This window comes from Sylvia atricapilla, chromosome 6 (assembly GCF_009819655.1).
Source record: "Sylvia atricapilla isolate bSylAtr1 chromosome 6, bSylAtr1.pri, whole genome shotgun sequence".
Classification (NCBI taxonomy): Eukaryota; Metazoa; Chordata; class Aves; order Passeriformes; family Sylviidae; genus Sylvia; species Sylvia atricapilla.
The window spans coordinates 16,147,188-16,155,481 of NC_089145.1; positions in this window are offsets into that span (position 1 = coordinate 16,147,188).

Genomic DNA, 8,294 nt, shown 5'->3' on the forward strand with positions numbered 1-8,294 from the left:
GCATCACAGCTGCTTTGCAAAGCTGCCCTGCTCACTGAGCCCGGGGCATTGGCTGCTGCTTTAGCCACGTGCCCTGGGCTTCCTGGGCTTGACTGTCCTCCTCATGCTGGCAGTTCCCCTGCTAAGGAACAGCACAGCCTGGGGAAGACACATGGACAGTGCTAGAGCAAGCCCAGTGGCAGAGCCACAGGGAAACGTGAGTGGCCTTCAGTACTTGGAGGGATTTACATGGGCTGGGAATAGCTCACAACATGGGATTCGATAGGGTCTTTATCAAACACTGATAAATCGTGGTGTCATGAGCAGACAGAGGCTGGTGCTGGTTTTTTTGCACCCATTGCCTGTGCTCCTTGTACAACCTCGAGGTTTCCAGATGACTGTAAAGTGTAGGAGGAGACATTACAGGAAGGGAAGAGGACTCCCATCTGCACTGTGGTATGAAATACTCCGTGTACTGTGCCAGCCCCATGAAGAGTAATTTTCATTTGCGGGGTTTAACGCTGCCCTTCTCCAAGTGGCCCAGGCACAGTTTCTTGTCTCTGTCATGACTTTGCTTTGTCATGGGTTGGAGTCCTTCTCATCATGCTGTGCTGAACACATTTCCAAGGTTGCTCTGAGACCACACTGGAGAGGAGAGAGCTCAGGTCTCACCCCTCTCTTGGGGGACCCTGGTAGATCTCTGTTGGGGTCCCGGTCCAGCATCACCCTTCCTACCTCACCTGCCTTTGGAGCAGCCGTGGACAGGGAGGGAGCAGGCAGGTTCCGACCATGCCGGGACTGAGCCTCTTCTCCCTTCCTCATCCCTGTAGGATCAGACCCTTCCTCAGCAAGCACAACACAGAGAGGGGGCCTGTACCCACCCTGGTGTACCTGGGGACTCCCAAGCATGGAAGAGAGGGTCTGGCCGCCAGCCCCACCACATTCCCTTCCTCGCTGTCCATTTGGCCAGCGCCAGCGTCGGACATGGGGAGACACCCTGCCCCTGCCTCGTCTTTATTTATTTATTACCAGAGGCTGTAAACAGCAGTGCTTTTCTACCCTCTACTTTCTTTTCCTTTCTTTTGTATTTTGGAACAATGTGTTGTAATAAATACCCGAATAGGTGTTTTAACAGCTGGTGTCAGCCTCGGTTTTTGAGGGTCAGACCTTCTCAGAATGGGGTTCTTTGGGGGTTTGGGGAGGGCAATGGACCTTTGGTTGCAGTGATGGGGCCTAGAGCTGGTGGAGAGCTGGACACAGAGTCAGACCTGGACATGGACAGACCCGGATGCACAGCCAGACCCATGTCTATGTATAGGGCCCAGCAGCTGAAAGCTGTCAGCTGGACAAATTCAAAGCAAAAGTAAGGCTCATGGCTGAGAGAGTAGTGGCATAAAAATTAATTGGGGCATTCCTGGGAACTCAGGCTGCAAACTGCCACTCTAGGGGCTCTGAATCTGTAGTCAGGTGCCTAATTATCCCCTTTCTGATGGAAAGAACTGTCCCAGTCCTGCTCCAGATGGGGACACACATGTGTAGGGAATGGTATAGATCGCCAGGCTAAAGAGCACAAAGACATGTAATGTTTGCATTGAAATACACTGTTACATAGGCAGTATAAACAATTATATATATGCTGTTATTATTATTATTATTATTATTATTATTATTATTATTATTATTATTATGCTTCTCAGCTGTGCTCTGCTCCCACCTTGCTCCTGACATAATAGCAGGGTGTAGCCACAGGCTTGCTGTGCACTACAGCTAAACCCTACAAACATTCCATGCTCACCATGGCAAACTGAGCCATGCTACACCCAGGGGGCAGCTGGCGGGTGCCAAGCAGCAGCCCCTTTTTGGCTGGGCTGCGCTCAAGTGGAAGCTGGTGGAGGCATTTCCCTCCTCTCCCCTGCAGCAGGTTTTCTTTGGAGAGAGGAGAAGGCGTGAGCAGGCTCCCTGCAGTTCTGGCTCCAGAAAGCCTCAGCACTTATTGACGTATATGCAGAAAGGACATCCATCCTCACAGCTGCTTTCCACAGGCTGGGCTAAACCCCCGTGTCTTTTATGAATTCATTCCCCTTATCCAGCTGCAATTGCTGGGTGTTTTGTAAACCTTCACAAAACTAATGCCATCACCTGCTGCTGGGGTAGAAGCGCATTGTGAGGCTTTGGCCTCCTGTGTATCTGGCACCACTAGCAGCTCCAGACAGGCTGTTTGCATGTCCTCCTCTCTCAACCAGTTTGTTGCCACATGTGACATGGGAAGGCACATTTATTTAATAAAGAAATATGAACACTTCTCCCATCTCCCTCCGAGTTGACTTGCCCCTGGCTTAGTTTTTCCAAACTCACTACCCAGGGGGAAGGGTAGTGCTGCGGTAGGGCCTCCCGAGTTGATGTCTTGCGTCCCTACTTCCACAGGCACAATTAAATCCCTCGTGTTTCAGAGAGACACTCCCTCTGGGCCAGGGGACTGGCAGCAGCACTCAGGTAAGAGGAAACCCAGGTGAAGCTGCTCTTAGCTGGGGCTGGGCCTACAAGTATATGTAGGCTCTGTCCTCTGGCAGAGGCACCCATGGGTGTGCAGCTAGCACAGCTTCTTCCCCCTGCCCTGGTGCTGAGGCTGCCTCTCCCCTTGTTCCTCGTGGTTTGCACGGCAGAAACCATTACTGCAACGAGAAACCCAGGAACGTCCTTTTTCCAGCTCTCTAGCTTTTATTGACTCAGAATGGCTGCCAAGCCTATAAATAAATGTTCCTTGAGCTAAATATAGCAGCCACTGAAATAGGCTGCTGGCTATTTATTTAGCTTGTGGCCTCTTTGAAAGCTTGCCAGTCCATACTGCCTTTACCTTTATGCCGTCCCACCCGGGGCTGTGGCCACCCACCATGGGGGCATGGCTGAGTCAGCACGGGGAGAAGGGGTCACAAAAAGTCAGCCCCAGCTCCGCAGGGCTGGAGAGCCAGGGTGACAGAGGCTGGCAGCTGGAGGAGTTTTAGCACCCTGTACCCCTGCCCAGGGAGCTGGGGGTCCCCAGCAGGGACATTTGCTGGAGCAGTGGGGCAGGGGCTGAACCAGTCCCAAGCCAGTTTCCTCTCCTGTGAGGACTTGGTGTCTTTTTCCAGCATCAGAGCCTGGAAAAGAGAATCTATCTATCACCTCCCCCAGGCTTTCCAGTATTAGGTGGCGTGCACTGCTTTTCCACACTTAACAGGGAGCATGAATACTCCTGGTGCACAGAGCTGCTGTGTGTTAGGACACTTAGGAGAGCCAGGGGCATGAACTGACCCCCACCCTTGCACCCCTACTTGAGCCAGGACACTCAAACTGGTAAGCTGTGCTGTGGCTCTGACCTGGTCTCTGGCCTCAGTTGCTGAGTGGTGTTCAGGCAATGCTGCAACCATGTCCCCTCCCGAGTCTTTCCCACTTCACTGTGTGTCTGGGAGCAGCTTGGGAGATACCATTTGCCATGCTGGTGATGAGCCCTTATTAAGGCACCACACTTGGAGATGTTCCATGGGATGCATGTTCCTCCAGAGTACTGCTGGTTGTGCATTGATGCAAGAAGGAATGGGCTTCGTCTCTCAAAGACTGATGGAAAGCAAGGTGAGTACTGCTCTGTGCTGTAGACACTCTCCTACAACAGGAATAGGATGCTCTTTTCCTTGGGCTGTAAAGAATTCACTGCAGCTCCGTGCCAGCCAAGGGAAAAACCCCGTCACTCCCTGGAAAGCCACATTCACTCCTGGAGCAATCCAAGAACATTAATAACATTTAGCACTTACAGAGGGTTTTGCTAAACATGAGCTAATCCTTACAACACCCATGGGAAGGAGAAAAGTAATTATTGTTATTTGGCTTAGTTTTTCCTTTTCCATGTACCCCTGCAGATGGGGATCAACTCTACCTAGTCCAGAGAGCTCTGGAAATCAGAGGAGGAATTGCACTCATCCCAGCTTGTAGAAATAGGAAACCTGGAGCCAAGATGGCAGGTTATTTGCCAAAGGCCACCCAGGAAGGCAGAGTTGGAGCCTCTGTGGAGTGTGTGTGTGGGGAAAAATCCTTGCCCCCAGTCCTTCTCCTACACACCAGACTATAATTCTACAACTGACAGGGTAATTCTGGTCCCCTTGCAGGTCCTCACCTGCAGGATACCCGCAGGGTGCAGATGCTTTGTATTGCTCTTACCTTCCTGTCCACAATGTCACTTTCACAGGGTGATTAGAGAGATACCCTGCTCTCTGTGGCAGTAGGTGCTGACAAGGCTCATGAGCATATTGGTTTGGAGCACTACTGCAGCAAGTCACAAGATTCCCACACTTTTGGAATTACAGCCCCAGACCCGCTGCCGTGTGTGGTAGATCCCACCAGCCCTCAGCCACTGGGTGAGCAGCCTCCACAGCTGTGGCCAGAGCACTCCAGGAGGGGAAGGAGCTGATGGAATGGTCACTGGGCTTGTCCCAGCCATGTGGCATTGGAGTGGGGATGGCTTAGAGGGCTGAGATCTTGCTGGGATCCCCCCTGGGCACAGAGGGTCTGGATTAGGATGCCCCAGGTGAGAGCAGAGACCAAAATGAGGGTGAACTGCTTGCTTGGGTCTTTTGCAGAGAGAAAGGGCAGTTTTAGGGGGTTTCTTAAAGCAATCAACACTCCCTGGCCACACTCCTCAGCTGAAACCCAGGCACTCAGTGTCTGAGTGGAGATATTGTCTGTCGGCAGTACCCAGATGATGTCATTTAGTTTTCCAGGCTTCTGGGCTGAGCCAGCAGCTCGAGCCAGTATGACTGGATATTCTTTATTTAGAAGGAGCCCAAGTGCAACTGAGTCCAGGTCTGTGCAGCACCCTTCTGCCACCTCCCTTCCCTGCTGATGCAATCCCATCTGCAGCAAGGACATCAGTATGCCTCAGAAACGGTGGTTCTTGAAACCTCAAAATGGGACCCTGCCAGGCAGGTGGGAAAGGGAGATGCTGTTAGGGGGCAGGTGAGGGTGATACTTAATCTGTACTACCAGATGTTCCTCAGGCAGAGGAATCTCCAGTTCCCTCTGGGCAACGCACACAGCCAAAGAGCCCTTGTCCCTCCAGGTGTCCTTTTACCTCCCTTCAGGTCCCTGAGAAATTTGTCCTGAGCTCTCCCAGCATGGCAGTGGTCACCCTCCTCATCCTCACACTCATCATCTTCAGTCTGGTCACTGCAATCGAACCTCAGGCTGGCTTTTGGGGGCTTTCTAGTTCGAAATCGAATGTTTTCCCCCTTTGACACCCCTTTTAACCTGCCTCCTTTCCCTCAGCAACATCTCCTGACAGGCGAGTGGCTAAGAATAGCCCTGCCTCTGGCTCCAGGCTGGTGCTGTTTGTTCACTGACTCAGAGCTGGCCAGGCAGGCACTTACTCAAAAGGCCCCATTACTCATCTGTCTGCATTGCCCCAAGGATGGGGTTTGTGTTTCTCTTCGCCTCTCCTTTAACGATCCTTTATTTATTTATATTAAATAAACCTGCCATGCACAATGAGAGGTAGTTTTCTTGCTGTAGATTTACATCTAAATATGTGTGCCCTGACCCAAAATGCTGCAACCCCTATAGATCACACCGGCAGCCCCTCGGCATTGCTCCTTCCCACTGCTTTGCCAGGAAGGAGCTGTGTTCGCAGGAACAGGGCAAATGATAATGTCTCCCAAAATCGCATTTCATGGCACCAGGGTAACAATGAAAACAAATGCAATGAAAACGAAAATTCTCTCCTGCAGAAACCATCTGTGTTGAATACCAGAGTGGATCTGACTGTGCCCAAATCCAGCTGGCCACTCAGATGCCCACGGCATGACCCAGCTGCTCCACTTGCCCACAGCACACACTGATTGCAATCCTCCTTCCTCTCCACAGAGTGTGTCACTGCCCAGTGGGCAAAGCACCTCAGCAAATTAAAAAAGGCCTCAATTTAAAAAAAAAAAAGTGGCTTCATTTCCAAACAACAAAAAGGCAGCATCTTCCTCATCTGGTTTGCTCCCCTGAGGCATTCTCTGAGTCACAGCCAGTCATGCTGGGAACAGAGCTGCATCCTGACCAGTGCACATCTGTGTCTGCAAGGCACTGCCATGACAGCACTGCCCGGGGAGGACACAGCTCCTCCACTTGCCCTGCCACGGCAGGGATGGTTGCTTGGGATAAGAAAAATGTGGCATTGGCAGAAGAATTGGAGTAGGTTTGTAGGGATGGCATTTTGTTCTCTTTCTGCTGCTTCAGCCCCACAGTTTCCCTCTTTTACCATTCTTCAGATTTTTCTTCCAGTTTTTTCCAATCCTGCTGCTTCATGGCATCACTCTTCAACCCTGCTATCATCAGGAAGCCCAGGACTCTGCTCCAAGATGCTTCAGGAAGCTTCAACAGCACCTAGAGGGCTTCCTGAGAGCAGACACAACCTCCATGTAAGGCACACCTGAGTATCCCAAGCCAGGTCTGGTTTGTGTCTTGTAGAGAAGTGTGTTGGGTGCAAATAGATCCACTTTGCATGGAAGTGGGGCAGTTGGTCTGGATTTGGTCTGTGGCACTTCTCACCACCATGCCCTGGGTCTCCACATAACACATGCTGAGGTTCTGAACCTGCACTGCTAACCCCAAGGGAGCATTTCCATCCATCCAGGACGAGTGGGCTGCCAGTGCCTCTCCCCAAAGCCCAGCACAGGAGAGCTGGGGCCTTGTGCCTCAGAGGAGATGGTGTCCCCAGCTCAGCCAAGGCTGGCAGCAGCCAGGGGTGCAGGACAGAAGGAAACAGGAGCTTGAACATCCACCACGGGCTGCAAATGGGGTCCTGCATGTCCCAGCAAACACATATTTGTGTGCTCTCTCCATCCCAGTGACCTCCCCTCAGTCACAACCCCTGGGACCATCTGGGGGCATGATGTTGTAGGAGAGCAGGACCAACCTGCCCGGTTTGGTCCTTTCTTACAGACCGCACTGGCACTCCACAGCATCCACCACACTGCCAAGGGCTGGCGAACGGCTGCTTCCAACGCCGGGAGCTGAGGCCACAGCAAAGCCAGGCCGTGTCAGAGGAGGCAGCGGGGACAAGTTCAAAGCAAGCTCTGTGGGACCCTTTCCCTGGCACCTGAGCCGTGCTCAGGAGCGGAGGGCGCTCCCTGAGCTGTGCCATCGCAGGCGCCCTGCACTGGCCCGCAGCGAGGCGAGCGAGCAGCCTCTACTGGCCTCTGCCGGGAGCCTTCGCACCACCGCACTTCTGTCTGTCTGTGCAACACCAGGGAAAGGAGTTTGCCCTCGTTTCATAATCTTCGGGAGAACCCGCGGGGACACTCGGTGCCGGACAAACGCCATTCTGCAAGCGGGCTGAGGCACTGCTGCAGGTGTTGGTACAAGGAGGAGGAGAGGAAAGAGGGATGAAGGCAAACAGCTGCTCACACACCCTGTTGGACCGATGCAGGACAGAAGTCTGGAGAGTGAAGAAGTCTGCAAGGCCACAGCCCACAGCGGGCCAGGAGCCCCAGCCTAGCTCTATCCCCACCAGGCTGTGTGACTTGAGGAAGGGCAGGTGCCACTCTGTACTTCAGCTTTGAAATCTCCTGCACCCCACAAGTGCAAACTAAAGAGCATTAAGAGCAAGGCTGTGGAGGTTCAGTGCCCCTGCAAGCAACCTGTCCTTCATCAGCATGGCTGGGAAGAATGTGTCAACTTTAATGCTTACAGTGTCCAGCTCCCATCTCATCTCCAGGCTACATGTGGTACTGGAGAAGGGAAGGGCTCCGTGTGCTCCTAAGAGCCACATGTGTCCTGCTCCATTCACTTGAGCCATGTGATTCAGGTCTTTTACATCTCTGAACCCACTGAGGACCAAATTTGGGTTGCAGCACTGATAAACTCAAGACACCAAGTCTTGAGTAAAAGATGCTATAGTCCGCTTCTAGGAGACCCTGCTCTGCATCCCAGAACTTCTTTCTTTGCTGACATCCCAGCCTGTCTTCTTTATTAGAGAGGTCAGTGACAAGTGACCACTCCCTTACAGATTCCACGTGCCATCTGTGACACACGTGTGCAGTCCCCTCCAACCTCAGGAGTTGGGAAATGCTCTGCAGCAATCCTTTCTGGCTCAGCACTGGATGCTCACTGCTCATTCTGGGATGGGCAGGAGTGCTGCTGCCTTCAGCCTGCCTTGAGGCTTGGCTTTGGCTTTGCCCTGGCATCTCCTGAGCGCAGCACTGTGACGAAGCGTCTGCATTTGGGAACCCCCACACAGCCACTGTCCAGCAGACTTGGTGGTGCCCAAGCAAGGGCCAGACTGCCTTGTCTCCAGCCAGCCA